Source organism: Nannospalax galili, unplaced genomic scaffold, assembly GCF_000622305.1.
Source record: "Nannospalax galili isolate Female #2095 unplaced genomic scaffold, S.galili_v1.0 scaffold794, whole genome shotgun sequence".
Taxonomy (NCBI): Eukaryota; Metazoa; Chordata; class Mammalia; order Rodentia; family Spalacidae; genus Nannospalax; species Nannospalax galili.
In genome coordinates, this window is record NW_008334566.1 from 739,659 (window position 1) to 757,717 (window position 18,059).

An 18,059-nucleotide genomic window follows, 5' to 3' on the forward strand; every position below is an offset into this window, starting at 1 on the left:
TTTTACAACAAAAGTATATATTCTATAAAAAATTTTAAATTACCTAAAGTGGAATCCACATAAATGACTGTATTTAAAATAACCAGCTACCAATAAGCTTGTGGCATACTTTAAATATTTCACTGAATTAAAAAATATACTTTAATCAATGTTTGCCAGACCCTGGATGCTCTCTATTTTCAATCTGGAAAAGAACTGGTGGGTCAACAACTTAAAATTAAAACGATATTATTTATTCATTATTTATTGCCTGGACCATGCTGAATATTGCCAGGGATTAAGAATGTTGGGGAACACAGTGCAAAATACATTAAGCAAAGATTTTATGCATCATACATACATGTCTACCCATAATACCATCCTACCTCTGTTCTTCCTTTAATTTTGGGCTTTTGTTATTCAAATTAGGAGTCTATTGCACTCTAAATTTGGCAGTTATTTTGCTACACATGTTATATACAAATACCCATTACTTGGTGTGGCACAGATGCAGACATTTTTTTCTTGATTAAATGAATACAGGCAGAGATAACTGACCTTGAATTATCCTGCTAAGATTTTAGCAACAGAATGCCCTGAGGAGCACTTCCAGAGTTAAAGTTATATTTTATAATTGGCGAAGAGTTGGACAGGACTGCATTAGAGCAGGTGTGAGGCTTATGCTCATGCCCTGGAAGCAGGCCAGAGTGGGGCACCCCCCCCTGCCCAGCCCCAGTGCTGCCCAATGGCACCCAGGGATAGCAACCTGGCCAACAGAGCACTTTAATCACATGCTCAGTAAAAGGAAATATTTGTGCTCTTTCAACATAACCATGGCTCGCTGACCTCAATATTAAGAAGCTAAAATTAAAGACAGGACAAATGCACAGTAGTTAAACAAATATTCCTCTCTCCCTGATTCAGTCTATAGCCGGAATAAGAGAAAGCAAGCTGAGAGTGGATGAGACTTCAGCATCTCAGTATGATGAGAAAGCAGTGAAAACCCTATTCAGAGGTTCTTAGGAGATCTGAGATTCATCATAAAATAAGGTTCAAAATAGCCCATGCAGGGGCAGTGATTAGTGAAAACAATAAGATAAACTATGTCATGCTCCCCGTCCTACTTACACAAATCCATTCAAAGATCTGGATATTGAGGTACAAAATTATATTTTGATAGGTCACCATTTTCCTTAGTATTTGATTTTTAAAATTCAGAGAACAGTGTTAACTCATGATAGCAATGTAGGTTATGATACCATTTTAATAAAATTTTTAAGTGTCTAAAGAAAAACCTACAAAACACTGCTTTTAGTCATTTCAGATTATCAAGAAAATTAAGGTCTTCTTTATTTATCTACTTTGCGTATAGTCACCCATTTGCTAATCTACTCTGAGTTTACTTTTTCTACAGAAACTTTTGTAGGTGATTTTTATTTCAAATATCTCTTAAAGTTATTTCTAAAATACTATTTTCTTAATGGTAGCAACATTGTGTCACAGATATATCCCCTCGATTCATGGTAGATAACACATTAAGTCTTTGTTGACTGGCAATGTGGTTTTTGACCAAGCATATTACACATAATTATTACCTATAAATTGACACATGATAAGATCTGGATATTTCATTTATTTAGTTGTTACCAGCATTGCTACAAATAAATGGTGGCCTGCTGAGCCACATTAGAGAAAGTGGATATACCTTTTGCTTAACCATAAAATTGATATACAAACTTCTAATGAAATGTTGCCAAAAAAATCAATATATCAAAATGATATAGAAGGTATTAAGCTGGTTATTATGTTTGTGGTTTTAATTTTTACTTTGAATTAGTAAAATGAGTTTTAGTTTCATTTGCTATTTCATTATCACTGATATTGACATTATTAGTGTCAATATCAAATAATGCACCACAAAATTAGTATGCTTATTAAAAGATACATTACTGTAACTTATTCTTCTGTCACTTTGAACAAGTTTTGGAGACAGAATTCTTATAGTAGAACTTGATTTTCTACATATTTCTATCTAGACCTAAATTAGTCCTGCTCAGGAATTCCAAAATGCTAATGATTTTCATGAATCTTTACGTAGATCTCTATATGAATCCAAAATTACTCATTTTTCACATTGAATATGGTTAGCTGAAACAATTGTTAATATCACTTAAATACTTTCAGTTGACTTTTTATTGGAAAGGCATTCTCAATAAATAACTCTAAAGAAGAAAAGTAAAATATCAATTTAAGTGTTCTGGAAAACAGTATAATTTTTTCAAAACACATTTTAATTACAATGTGCTAGATGGCTAAAATTCCATAGTAAAATCAATTAATCAAGTAAAGATATCTCTTGACCCAAAGTTGAAAAGTAAAATCAAGATTCTAACACAGGTAACAATTGCCCTGAAGAATACATTTCACTTGTTTGAATGTAACTTTTAAGTATTTGAAATATGGTGATAATATATTGTTTCATTTGGAATATGGTAAATATAATCACCATAGTACACATACACAAATATGTACATATACATGGGAGAAACAAAATAATTTTAAATACATCTTCTCAGTATTTGCCTTAACTTCCAATGACCACTAGATGGCACCTCATATTTGGCAACCTTAACAGTTCTTCATTTCTAGAGTTTAAAATAGCTAAAGCACCAGTTCAGTTCTGACAGGGCAAAAATTAATCTTGCCACAGATATGCAACACCTCCCTGTCAGATATCTAAATTTAAAATGCATGTGGTTTCCTTCTCAACAAGAAAATATATTGTATCATTTTATTGTTTCTATTACATTTTATAATTTTTCTAAAGGAATTATGAGATTTAAATTTTTTTAAATAGGACACTTAACATGCATCCTTTTAAAGCAGTGATTTTAGTAGTAGTGATTTAAAGCATTTTTTCCAAGTACGCTCCATTCTTGAAGCATTACTTTTATTCTACCAAGGTCAAGTTGAGACAACATTTAACGGAAATGTTCAAAACTGAAATGCGTCAACTGCAACCAACACTATTAAGAGTAATATAACTATAATCCTTGTTTTATTATGCATTAAAAAAGTAATATAATTACAATCCTTATTTTATTTATGCATTAATCCTTCAACAAATATTTTTGAAAGACATATTTTTGACAAAACCCTTGTTATAGCATCTGAATGTAACACTGGATGTTCATCCAGAGCATTTCATGTGAAATAAAAAGAAAAACAAATATCTGCTTAAGTATATGTCAAATGTCTAATAAGTTATCGAAGTAGGTGGAAAAACCCAAATGATTATCAGGATATCATCATCAATTAATTCAATGTAATGAGAATTGTATTAAAATAAACAATGGGGGCCAAATAAGAACACAGTTCTTTGGCATTTTCACAATCAATCACAATTTTAATATTTATCTGTTTTCATATGGTTGTATATCTCATAACCATGGTTCTCTTGCTTCAAAAACCACCATTTTATCTGGGCATGTTTACCTTTCATCCCAGCACTCTGGAAGCAGAGGTAAGTGGATCACTTGAGTTCAAGACTAGCCTTATCTATAAAGGGAGTTTGAGGCCTGCCAAGGCCACATAGTGAGGCCTGGCCTCAAACAACCAAACAAACAACAATAGTTGGGGGGTTGCTATTATTTTTGTTTTTTGTGTTTTTTGTTTTTGGTTTTTTTTTGCTTTTCACTGTCCGTTCTGTAATTCCTTTTTACTCTTATTGACTTGGCTATCTCAGTTCTATTTCCATTTCTCTAGCTCTGTTCTGTTCATTTTCTGCTCTTCTACTTAGACTCCTGCTGCTCCGCCTCATCCCCTCCTCCATCCCACCCTCACCCCTACATACTTCCACTTATTACCAAGAATGAAACAGATATAATTTACAGTCTTGTTATTTCTCTCTCCTATTCAACTTCTTCTTCTGAACTCAAGATTGGATCATAGGTTTGTTTGCTGGACAAGGACCTACATGTGGGAAAAAATGATTTAAAATCACCTTATACAAAAGAGAGGGTTTTATCTTTCCATCTAATCCACTCCCTTTTGAATGACCCACCCATTCCTCCAAGCCAGAAACTTGGAATCCTCAGAGTTCTCTCCTTCCCTCACTTCTTAGAGCAGTAATTTCTGTCATCTTCCTCTTTTAAATATCTCTAGCATCTGATCCCTTCTTTTTATCCCATTCAAATACTTTTTCAAGTAGTACTTCTTTTCTCCTTTGACCATCTGTCTGTTCTTCTACCGTATCTCTCTGTAAACTTGAACTTAACTGGAATGCTAAAAGTTCTCACCCTTTTCTCTTCTGCTTTCTTACAGATCGTCTCTTTTCCTAACCAATGCCTTTCTTTGCCTGGTAGTTTTGTGTTCTCTTTTGAAGTATACCTATATGTGAAGGTGCCTCATCAGACTCCTACGAACAATAAAGAAAGAAAGAAAAATGCCTAAACCCCAGATACTGTACACAGTAGCACTCACTCATGGTAGAGCACAATTACTACAGGTACATTTGTCTGTTAATTCTCAATGTGCTAGAAATATATAATAAACATGTGTATGTTATTTGCATGTCTGCCCTTCTTATTAATGCTAAAATCCATGAGATTGTGTATTGCATCCTACTCAACTTTGAATATAAATGCCTGGTATGATCTCTCATATAAACTAAGATCTGTAGTGAAGTAAGAAGGGATTGGTAGTGTGTTAAACTCCCTTAATTGTTATTCTCATGTCCTATGAGGATGTCAATCTTAGGAATGTGTAGATTCTCTAATGTGAGTAAGGCAAACTATATGTTGCTGTGAAATGAAATATAAAGTTCAAGACTGATACACTACCATTGCTTTATTACTTGCAAAAGCACTTATTTGGAAATTGTAGTGTAATGGGCCTGGCTATTCATATTATTCCCTTGGGACCAACGTTGAAAACAATCAAGTCTTTTTAAATTATTTTTCTGATTCTGATGGAATTCACTTGCAAATAGTTAAGCACTTTTATGTGGATTTTACTTTGCGAGGTATGGACACGTTCCATGTCCTCTCATTACTTCCAATATCCACTTTACAAAATTATTTTATTTAAATGGATTCATGTTAAGAAGTTTGGATAGAAGATTCAATATTGCTTTATACCAACCACACTAAGATTTTCAAAAGGAGCTAAAAGGCAGGCTTACTTTATGGCCTTACTTTTTTTCAGAAATATAAGATGTAGTTGCATGATTATGTATTGTTAGCTAAGAATCTTAATTCTAATGATGTATTTCATCCCATGCATTTCTTAAATTATCTGAATAAGTTTTTTTTCCACGTGGCACTAAAAGAATACACAGAAAAAATAATGAAGTCAGTAAGTAGCACAGTGCTAGAGATTTTGCCTACCAAACATGAGGTTCTAGGTTTGCGCCCCAGCTCTGAAGGAAAGTATATTGCTGAGTTTTTATCTCACCTGGTAATTTCAGCAGAGTTTAGATGCTGAGAAAAGAAATCATGAGGTCTAGATAAGCCTAGAGGATATAGTGGGAGGAAGGGAGGGAGGGAGGGAGGGAAGGGTATACAAGGAACCTAGGGAATAAGGGGAAAGAAGGTGCTCAAGAGAGGTAGGAGCATAGGAGAAAGGTATTATTAAAGGAGAAAGGGGGGAAATGGGGGCACCTTAATTGGGAAAACCCTGATGGAGGGGTGAGACATAGTAAAACATTAAAACTTGAATTACAGTGTTTTTGGATTACAATGCAGTTTCCTCTTGACTTAAACATTATTTTTGAATGTGGAATGTGGAAAGAATAAACTAAAACTGTATCTTCCAAAAGTTAAAGTTACAAGTTGATTGGCTGATATAGAAGAGGTAAAGAAAATGAAAAAATGGAACTATTGGGTAAAAAATGAAACTATCCATCTATTGACATTTTCCCACAAATCTTTTTTTTATTTTTTGGCTTGTCTACCAACTTTTCTAAGAAATGAATGTTCTTCTCTACTTAAGAAAATGAAATGAGAGTACTTACATGGGCTTCCCTCAACTCAATAAAAATCTAATGTAATAAGTCCAGTCACATGGCTGGGGAAAATTCTATAACTGCTCCAAAAGTGAAGAGAAGTTTTTGTTCAACTTTTTTCAGCAGAAAAAAATTATTCGTTTATTTTTATTGTATGTGTCTGGGTGTTTTGCCTATCTATATGTAAGTGTAGTATGTATGTGTCATGCCTCTGTAGCCAGAAGAGCAGAATCAGATCCCCTGCAATTGGAGTTACAGATGGTTGCTAGCTACCATATAGGTGCTGAGAACTGAATCTAGGTCCTCTGCAAGAGCAGTCAGTGGTCTTAACCACTGAGCCATCTCTTCAACCCCAGCAGACAAATTTTTAACAAGAATTTTTTTTAAATTTTCCTTTGTTCAGTTAAGCACAGTAAATGATTTTAGAGCATCTACTTACTTGATCTTGTTTCAAAATGACCATTTATTAATACTAAAGTGAGAATTTAAAAAATAAATTATTATATGTAATTTCTTTTAAAAAATTGAAGTAAAAATAAGACCATGTGAAGAAAAAAGAATTACTACACTGATAGTGTCATAATCTTTTGACAAATTACATGCATCAATATCAGTCATAAAATTAAGGAAAGAAAAGGATTGGCAGTTAACAGTGAACTGATTCAAATAATCTCAGGGCAAAGTGTTCATGATTTCAAGAGCACTAGATTGTTCAAAAAGAGACAGTCAGACTTCATTATTTTAAGGAAGGAAAAATAATTTGAATAGTTCTGGGTTATTATATTGAGCACAAAGAAATAATTCTTCAATTAAATAAATCATGAAGTTAAGATCCGTGAGTTAAGATCTTCACAGACTAAAAATACCAAATGCTTATCTGGAAAACTCCTTTACAGCAAGGAAATCAAGGCATCTTTTATGGAACACACGGTGCCTGGAGGGGTTCATTGTTCACTGTTCATATCACTTTTATTTAGATGTTCTAGAGTTATTGCAATAAACATTATATAGCAAGCTATCTAAACACACGGTTACAGTTACATCGTGTGTAAAATTTTCTATCTTGTTTTGTCACATAATAGTGTGTCACTGTGATGTTTATTCTGCATAGTCTCCACAATCACGGTTACTGACTGCATAATATAAGACTGCATGAATATATCACAGTGTGAGCTTCATAGGCTTCACAAATAAGATTGGCAGTGAAATCAGATTATGACCAATAGCCCTAAATTCAGTGTATTTGAGCCATCTCAGCCCATACGGGAAGAAACAAGATCCATAGATGGGCAGTGGGTTTCGAGACTCCCCCATAGTTAATTTCAGCACTTAGAATATATTGTATGTATATACTCTTTGTAGGAGAAAAATATGTATTATTAGCCAATATTCAAATGGAAATATAAGGCTAAAAGTTTACGGTAGGAATTTTTCTTGTTATTTAGATTTCTTTTAAGCGATTACTAATTATTTAGACAAAAACAATAAAAATGCGTTATGAATTATAGAACATATGTTAAAATAAATAACAAAAGCATAAGGCTAGAAGAGAAACAAAAGCATATAGATATAAATCTTCTAATCTATACACGAAGAGGCAAAATATCACTTGAAGGTAAACTGGGATTAAAGATGTTAACAAAAATAAAATTATTGCTTCACCACAGTTAGAATTTTTAAAAAGATAAAACTAAGCAATAGAAAGTGCTGGTTAGGGTGTGGCGATAAGGAATTCTTATACACTGTTTGTGGAGACTGTGGAGATTAATTGGAAAGTTCCTCCTAAAACCAAAAATGGGTGGATGCATCACATGATCCAGCTAGTCCACTTCTAAATACATATCCAAAAAAGTTAAATCATATCAGACAGACTACACTTCCATAGTGAAGCACAATTCACAAGAGTGAAGACATAATACCAACCTAGCGTCTCATGAATGGATATGCAGGCTTGATGGGCATTGTATTGAAAGGAATGAGCAAGCCACAGAAAGACAAGTACTACAGCTCCCGTCTCGTGTGTAGATGCTAAGCATAGCTCATCTGACTGCTGCCAATGATTTCAAGTGGTTAGGAAGTGTACCATAAGGGAAAAGAAGACAAAGCGGGATTGGATATCATCAGCACATGCTTGTATACATGTGTTGGACTATCACACTGAACTTTGTAGATGTAGGAAATTAATAATAAATGTAAATCATATAATAAAATATTTTTTTGCAAAACAGACTTCTGAAACAAATACAAAATTTTTCTCTGTTAATGCAAAAGGAGAAAACAAATATGAAAGGGAAGAAAAAGAACAGCTAGAAAAATATAAAGTGAAAAACAAGATAAAATATTTACCTAAACTAATCAGTAATCAGGTAAATGAAAATATCTTATTCTTCCCAAATAAGATACAAAAATATTCTGCCAACAAGAAATACACTTGATGTAAAAAGACAAAAATAGATTATTAAGTAAATGTTTGATAAATGGCTTAGAATGTTAAATTAAAAAGACAAAACTGTTATGTTAATATCAAAGTAGATTTCAAATTAACTATTATATTATTATTATTGTGTGTGTGTGGGGTGTGTGTGTGTGTGAGTGAATTAGGGCATGCCACAGCACACATGTGGAGGTCAAATGACAACTTTTGGGAGTCAGTTCTTTCTCTCTAGCCTAGGTTCCAGAGATCAAAATCAGGTCATCAGGCTTGTGCGGCCAGTGCTTTTAGCCACTGATTAATCTTGCTAACTCTCAGAGTAGCTTACAGAATAGAGATGATGAGGATAAGGAAAATGATTTCACTTTTTCATGAAATACATAAAACAATAATATGTCATTACCAAGTGGGATTATTTCAGAAATGCATGATTAATTTAATATTGCCACAGCCAGTGAAACTTTTCTTATGCTATGTAGCCCTGAGTTATTTTTCATCCTCCACTTCAGCTACTTGTTATTACTCCAAGCATTACAATGTTAGATATAGCTCACCATTAAATGAGATATAACCTACTATTACATGATCATATGTAGGTACTCTACTAATATTACTTTATTTAATCATCATAAAAAGCTTAAAATATAAATATTCCTCATTTCACAGGTTAACAGTAATCAAATCTCAGACATTAACTCACTCTTCTTGGGCTGAAAATAAGAATGTGACAAAGTGAAGATGTTTAATTCTCTAATGATTGCTAAATCCAAGACCTTTTTCACCTTGTCCTACCCACCCTCTTAAGACTCTCCGAAGACACAGTGTGGCTCTTTTTCGATATGACCACTGCTGTTTTCTACTTGGAAAGCATTTCTCCCTGTCTTTATTTGAGTAAACCTTCAAGATTCAGCATGTCTCCGGAGAAAGTTTTCAAAATGAAACTATTGCCAACATTTAAATACCCAATGTGTGGATTAAACTCATTAAAAATAAAATTCCTAAGCATCTAGGAGTAGGTAAGAGTATTGACCAAAATTCTACAGATTTGTGCTGATGGTACTCAGTATAGATGAAAGTGAAAGTTTCGAACGTTAGTTCACAATCAAAAATTCACAATACTGGTGAAGTGACAGCAACATGAATGTGGGAGTAATGAAACTTCTCTCTAGAATCCACACCTGAAGAGTTAATAGACTTCTCAGAAACTGAGTTCAAAATAAATACAATTAATATTCACAAAGAGAGAAGAGGATGTAAGTTTTATAAAAATGAAGGGTTTTTAGAAAAACCACTTTGTGTCTAAAATTATTTGAAGCAAATCTCTTTAATTTTTTCCTAAATATTCTGTGTTATGCAAATTTTGCTTAGCAAACAAACAGTTCCCTGTATCAAAGGCCTGCAGTGCTTTATTTTATATTTTCTGCTTTTTACTCCTCTACTGCTGTTTTTCTTTTTTAACCATTTTCATATTTGGAGGAAGAAGTGGGGAAAATCACAGGACTGTAAGAGAAGTTAAGATTGAAATGTAGTTCCAATATATAAACATTCACAACAAGAAAAATTTAAATCCAGGGTGAGTAATGTTTCTTAAGTCAAACAATTCTTTTAAAGAGTAAGGGCTGATAAAGATTAATAAAAAGCAAGATATATATGAAAGGAGATAAGGACATTAATCTCTCATCTGTCTCTTTTCCATCCCAGACCGAGTTTGGAAAGTCCTAGGAATTATTTCTGTCATTCATAAAGAAAGAGTGAGTTTCCCAACTAAGAAAAGCATTTCCCCCTTTGTTAGGGGTTGGCCAGAGTGATTGGTTGATTCTCAGCTTAAAATACCACTTAGGCTTCACTCAGTGCTAAGTTCCCTGTCACTACTTAGAATCCTGTACGGTTCTCTTATGTTGTTCTTCAACGTCTTAAGCCAACATCTTTGAAGAAGGTATCATGTTGAATGTGAAAAACCTAAAGCAGTAAAGAATCACAGTGACCTCTTTAAGCCATTCTTCACCTTTGAAATATTCCATGTCATATTCACAAAGTCTACAGCTTGCAATCAGACATCAGTGAGAATCAGTTTATACTTGAAGGCTTAGTGGCACTGCACAGTCACGAGTAATCATGGGGTTAAAAGAAAGCTCTTTTCTAACATGTACAATATCTTTTCTTGTTAATATATAAGTGCTGGGGGTTTTCATGTACTTTAAACCTCATAACTGTATCTAATGTACATCTGCAGATAAAATTAAATGAGGATACCTGTTTTCACTTCATCTAATAAGTTACTGGATTTGAAAGCACCTATAACAGCAAAATTTGTAATAGCAAATTACAAATACTCTTTTGCACTAAAGTTTCAGATGTATATAGGAGTTTAGGTTTACATAAGATTGGCCCTTCTTCTAAAAGGTTGATAGGTGAAATCCTTCATTTCCAGCTGTATTGGAAGTAACAGGCAGCAGTGACTGTGGCAACCAAAGTCATTATTGACCTTGCATTCCTTTTTAAAATTTTTGCGCTTATTTATTTGCATATGATTGTATGTGTGTGTGCGTGTGCGCGCGTGCGTGCACACACACATGCATATGTGTGTCACAATGAGTATGTGGCACACAGAGGACAACTTGTGGAAGTTACTTCTCTCCTTCTTCATGTCAGTCCCAGGAACCAAACTCAGTTCATAAGATTTTTATTTATTTGCATATGATTGTATGTGTGTGTGTCACAATGAGTATGTGGCACACAGAGGACAACTTGTGGAAGTTGCTTCTCTCCTTCTTCATGTCAGTCCCAGGAACCAAACTCAGTTCATAAGATTTAGCATCAGGTGCCCCTTATCCACTGAGCCACCTTGGCAGCCCCTTGACTTTGCAATCTGTGCCAAATGTTACAGTTCGTATTATAGATGTCTGAAACAGAAAACCTAGTTTTCTATTTATACTTGTATGATTTTAACCAGTTCACTTTAATTTTCTAAGTTAAAATTCTATAATCTTTAATATAGGCATAATGGTAAAAACATCTACTTTATATTTGGTTTAATAATTATATAAGATAATGTATAAATAATATCTAGCAAAAGTACTTAACGTTTAGGAGCAGCACTGTCGCACCATTATCATTAGTGTGACTGTTGTCCTTGTTCTCAAGAAAGGTGGTCTTTTCTCGTGGCAGAAGGTGGAGTTTGTGGGTCAACTCTCCTTCGTACTTATAGCCAGGACTCTGGAGGAAAGAATGCTCCTCTCTGTCCACTCCAGTCTCATAGAACCAGCTCTTATTGCTTGCAGTTCTTAAAGGCACTGGACCTCATGCTTCTGTCAGGCACCAACCAGTGTCACTCAGGCTTCTTCTAGCAGCTGCTAACACCCCTCATTCATGTTGGCTCCTTTCTAAATCTCCTGCATAATTATTCACCTCATTTGCTTTCTTGATTTTTTTTGGTATTATAATTTTTTGTTAGAATTTACCCTTCCCATCACAACGATAAATAAGAAAATACCCATTAATACACTGTCTGAGTTGGACAGCAACGGCAGGCTGTAAAATAACAAGGCACATTTCATTTTGCTAAAATCTACTTGCTCTTTTCTTTCTTTCATGGAATGTACACATTTCTATCTTCTTGGTCTCCTTGTCATAACAGATTAGAAAACAAGCTTAAGGTGTTTTGTTTTCACAGATTTTCACTCTTCATCTAATACATCATTACTATAGTTCATTTTTCTATTGAACCTCTTTAACCACACATCTAATTACTCAAAATATAACATCCCTAGTCTATTTTCTTGTGTAAAGTCCCTTTCTTGGAGGATCAGGGGAATATTTACTGAGACAGAGTCCCAAGATGACTGACCAAGGTGCAACATCATCCCCTACCGTGAGCACAGGTGTGCCACTGTCTGGATGAACACCCATTCTGCTAGGAACAACCCCAGGAATTTGAGAGAAAGCATGTCTTACCATTCCATCCTAACCTTATGTTTTGAATTTACAGCAGTGTCAAGGAGATGGATGCCTCTCTCCTCAGAAAAATGTCCATCAGCCAGACTTACCTAAATGGGGTTTGGTTAGCTTCTTAAAGAATAAAAATAAATCATATTATAGATAGCGGTCATGATGGTAAAAGAAATCATCCAGGTCAGCTGACTCATAAGGAAAAACTGTTGTGTCCAATTGAAACTCATGCTGGAGGCAAATTCCTCAAGCCTCATATTTGCTGTTTAAATTGGAAAATTTGTTTCTAGGAAAGGGTATTCCTCAAAAACATTCTCCAAGACCTTCCAATGCCCATTTATTCTTTTTCTCAGGATGTTGTCGCTTTGCTCAACCCTTTTCTTCAACACATTTGGTTGCATCATGCTGCTGCTGCAATTCCAGGAAGCTATTCACTTTATGTTAACATTTCATTGGGCTGAAGCACGCTATGGAATGATGCTGCTTCCTGGCTTGCTCCATTGGCCTCTGCTCAGTCTTCTTTCTTATACAACTCAAAATGGGAAAGAAGGGTAGCACCACTCACAGTGGGAGGGACCCTTCCACGTCACTCAACAAACCAGAAAATACTTCACAGAACAATTTGATTAAAAAAATTCTCCAAAGGACGCTCTTTCTTCCCAGGTGTGTTAAGTTGACTATTGAAGCTATCTAGCTCACATTTATCTAAGGAAAGATAAAATTCCATTATATTGATATAGTGAATAGTTCCACGATAAACATGGGGCAGACATTTCTCTTTTGTATGCTGGCTTCATTTTCTTTGGGTATACACCTGAGGTATATAACTGGATCATATTATAGTTCAATTTTAAATCTTTTAAAGAACATCCACATTGGTTTCTACTGTGACTGGATTAACATTTCCACCAAGAGCAAATAACATGTCTTTTTCCCCACATCCTCATCAGCATTTATTAGCTTTGTTCTTTTGCTAGTAGCCATTCTGACTGGCATGAGATGGGATTTCAGTGTGATATTTATATGTTTCTGATGTCAAGCTTCACTCTACTTGTGGAAATTGTGTTAATCTCTCTGTTCTTTCCTTATTTATTGACTAAAGGTAATGATAATTCTTCATAAAGTTGTTTGAAACAAATACATTAATAAATGTGAAATATTTAAACAGTAATTATAAGTAAATGTTAGCTATTATATTTATTTAAATGCTTCTTTACAAAGAACACTAAGTATTCATAAAATTTAATAAGAACCAGAGTACTTAAAGAAAGAGAGAGGATAACAAAACAAAGGTTCTGGGAACTTGTATCCAGTATTGAATTTCTCAGAGTCTATGAGAATGACAGTATCCTGACTGAAATAAAACCTTCTATGCACCCACTTCCCTCTGTACTTTTCATTGCTGTTTTCACAAAATTTACTGTCTTTATGATATGTAATGATGGTTACATGAGTAATTCATAGAATTACAGAAGAAAGCCTGGAGAAGATACCTGAATTAAGAATGTTAAGTGAGAATCTCAGTATATTTGTTATTTTTGTGTTGCTGTAATAAAACACTATGACCAAAGAAGCTTATAAAAGGAAGTGTTCATTTGGCTTATGGTTCAGAGGGTTAGAGTCCATTATGTTGGGGGAGGCACAGCAGCAGAGGTGGTCGAGGCACACCTTAAAACAGGCACAGGAAGGAGAGAGAGAATGGACAATTTGGCAAAACTAAAGAACTCTCAAAAACTTTCTGCAGTGATATGCTTCCTCCATCTATGCTGTACCTCCTAAAATCTCCCAAACAGTACTACCAACAGGGAATAAAATGTCCAAATGCTTGGAGCCTATGGGGGACATTCTAAATCAAACCTCCACATTCCACTTCTTGCTTTCCATAGTTCATGACCATATAAAATGCAAAATTCATGCTTTCTACTTCTTAAAGTCTCCATAGTCTTTACCAGTCTCAATATTATTCAAAAGTCCAGAGCCCAAAATTTCATCTGAGATTCAAGGCAATCTCTCAGCTGTAAGTCCCTGTAAAATCAAAAGAAAAATTACATAAAATTTCAACATACAATGGAACCAAATACATACTCCCATTCCAAAAGCATGGAATGGGGGCATACTGAGAAAATACTGGACCAAAACAAGACCAAAAACCAGCAAGGAAAACATCAAATCTTTTAACTCCATGAACAACTTCTGGGACATAACTTCCAAAGGGCTTAGATGGCTGACCCCTCCAGCTTTGTTGCATGCAACATACATCTCTCTCCTGGGATGTTATCACAATATAGCTGTCCTTGGCAGACATCTCCAGTATCTTGGAGTTACCACTGCCATCCAGGCTTTACTTCCACAGTTTCACACAGTGGTTTGTCAGGGCTTCTTGGCCTGTCAGGACTTTTTATGCATTGATGTCCCTGTTGCATGCTGCCTAACTTGAAGTCTCTTGGAAACTGCAGAGGAAGAATGGATGAACCCTTTGCTCTGACATATTTCATGCCTCTAAAGTCAGCTCTATATGAACAGCACTGCCAAGTTCAACTGCTAACCTGGGATAGACCCTGGCTTGCTTCCTCCATATTAGCAACATTTCTATGCTGTGATTTTCTTGAAGCAGAAAACTTCATTGGTATTTTTCTTTCCCAAGTTGGAGGCTAAGCTGGGTATGGTCTTGCCCTGAAGGTACTCCTTCCATTGTTTAAGTGTAAATATGTAGGCCTCTCCTCCTGAATTGCTCTAATCTCTTTATCAAAGAAACCCTGTCCTTTAGCACATGCTCTAATATTGAGCTTCCTAGTACGTTTTTTTTTCAAGCCGAACTCTATATTTTGCATATCTTTCTTCCCCCTTGTTCTTTTTCATTGTAGATCTGCATAATATTCACTATTAATAGTCACACCATCATTTCCACATTGAGCTGTCTTGAAATTTCCTTTCCAAAGAAATTAGTCAGTTACTTTTCAACTTAGCCTCAGGAAAGTTCTTAGGGTGGAGGCAGATGCAGCCAGATGCTTTGCCAAAATATCCCAGTGGCTGCTTAAGTCTTTATTTCCCTCTGGCACTACCTTGCTGCCGGGACTACTTTCTTTCAGGCTTCTACTAGAACAGCTTGTTAATCTCTGCTTACGGCATTCAACCACTTTTCTAGTCCAAACTCCCCAAGTATTCCACATTCCTCTAAAGTCTCACATGTTCAGGTTCTTCACAGCAACACCCCACTATTCTGGTACCAACTTCTGTATTTATTATTTTTCTGTTGCTATATTAAAACACTGACCAAGGCAACTTATAGAAGGAAAGTCTATTTGGGTTATGAGTCCAAAGGTTAGAGTTCATAATGGTAGCGGTGGCCAGAGTAGAAAGTTGAGCAATCGCATCTTCAAGCGCGCCTAGGAAGCAGGGACTAGAAAATTTGGCAAGACATAAGAACTCTCAAAGCCTGCCTCCAATGACATGCTTCCCCAAGCTAGGTCACACCTCCCAAAACTTCCCAAAGCAGCACCACCACCTGTAGTCAAAATGTCTAAATACTTGTAGCCAATAGGGGACAGTCTCATTCAAACCACTAGATTCAGTGAAGAAAGAAGGAAAAGCCTATGCAAAAATTAATCTTGAGAGAACACTATATTTCCAATATATAGAAAAAATTATCCTGCCCAGTGGGGCATGTGTGAGATGTGGGAGAAATTAGAGCATAAGATGAAGACAGTATGGTCAGATTACTAAAAGTTATGTTTTCAAAATAGAAGGGATGAGACACCAAGAGGAGAATCCAAGTAATCTCTTTCCTTTTATCATGATAAGGTAGACCTAAGTCTTTGTGTTTATCATATTCTGTAATTTTTATTTCTAGTGTATACAGGAAAGCTACAGTTTAAAATTAAATGTGAGTGGCTGGCTGGGTTCAGAGCAATAGGACTTTAGTAGAAATAGTAACACATTACTAAGAAATTCAACTGTCTAATCTGGCACAAGGAAGCCTTCATCATTCTCTGTTTCCTTACTGTGGATGCAATGTAACAAATGCATCCAGTTACTACTGCCAGGACTTCCCTACCATGATGGACTTATACTTTCAAACTATTAATCAAAACAAACCCTTTTTCCCTAAGCTGATTTTTTATGGCATTTTATAACAGCAACAGGAAAAGTAACTAAGACAGTAGCTACTGAAGAAGTTAACAGTTCCTGCAATTTTGTTAGCTGTTTTTTGCTTTTTCTCTCCTCTTAGCATTAGTGATGCTGGTTCCTGTGGTGGATGTGATAGATACCTTGAAGCTCTCCTTCATTCATCTGTTTCTCTCCTGGTAAATTTTCTTTCCTATGCTCACAGGATCAAGATTGCTTTTCTTCCTCTTTTGTGTATAGAAGTCCTTTAACTACTTATGTTTATTGTAATATAAAATTTTCTGTGTTTAGCTTTAAGAGTTTCTAGAAATTATCAGACATTTCATATGAAATCAGAAAGTTTCACCATATATAACCCAATGGGAGAATATAGTCACTATAAAATATGACATGTGATGTCATGAAAATACTTTAAAGCACATGGAATGTAGACAAAATTAATATCAATATTAAAAGAACAGAAAGTCAAGCCATGTAACAAACCTGAATGCACAATGTGTTTCAGAGTGGCAAAGGAAAGCTCTCTTGGGGGAAGCTTAAAGTCCACCAATGTAAATTTCATAACCCCTTAAGGAGTAAGAGGGAAAAAATAATAGATACCTGAAAATAGTTTCTTATGTCCCTTTTTATTTCTTTCTCATTCAAATCTCAGTCATATGTGTATGGACAATTTTTTTCTACCACTGCCCATTCAAACTAATTTTTTAGAATTATTTTCTCCAGTACTCAGATGGGACAGATAGGAAATCCCAACTTTTTTTTGTTGCTCAAAGGTAGTAATAATAATATAAAAATGCCTTTGTTTATACCTAAGTCACAAGGAAAAATTCTCATTTCAGCAATTAAAATTCCCTGTCCAAGTAATCTCAAACTTCCTCTTCAATTATAATGCCCCTCTGGCTCCTGTTGAACTGCTGTAGGTTGTTACCTGCAGCAGGAAAGGGTATTATGAGTTCTTTCTATATACTTTAAATTTCTTTGCAAATTCTACTAGGTGGTCTAACTTTAGAGTGGTGAATAGTTGGCAAATATTGTCTTGGGTCTTTAGCCAAAACAGAGTCAGAAATAGTTCAGATTTAACATCCTGTTGCATATCATTGGTAGCAAACTGAAACACATGATTTTCATACAGCTTTCAACTCCATATGTTGCTAGCTGAGCTGAGGAATTCAAGGGCAGGAGCTAGAATAACAAAGTGGGCACGTTTGTGCTCTTTACAGGAAATACCTAACCACATATGTCACAATCAGCTACAGTGCTTCCTAAACTTTCCCACCACCTTGCACAGAATCACTGAGAAAGAAGGCAGAGCACTGTAGGATATGAGCTATTAGTCTAAAGAGGCATTCTTATTTATGATGTTTTTCAAGAGTCTTGTGTTTTACTAATTAAAACACACAAAGTTTACATTTTTAAAACATAATGCCTCTGTTTATTTTAGCATAAAAATTATGAGTTTTTCTTAACCTTTTCTTAATACTCTTGCTCCAGGGATATGTACATTTAACTCTTGTTAAATGTAAGCAAACTGCCCTCATTTAATCTCCATGAATCTATAAAATCATGGTGCTT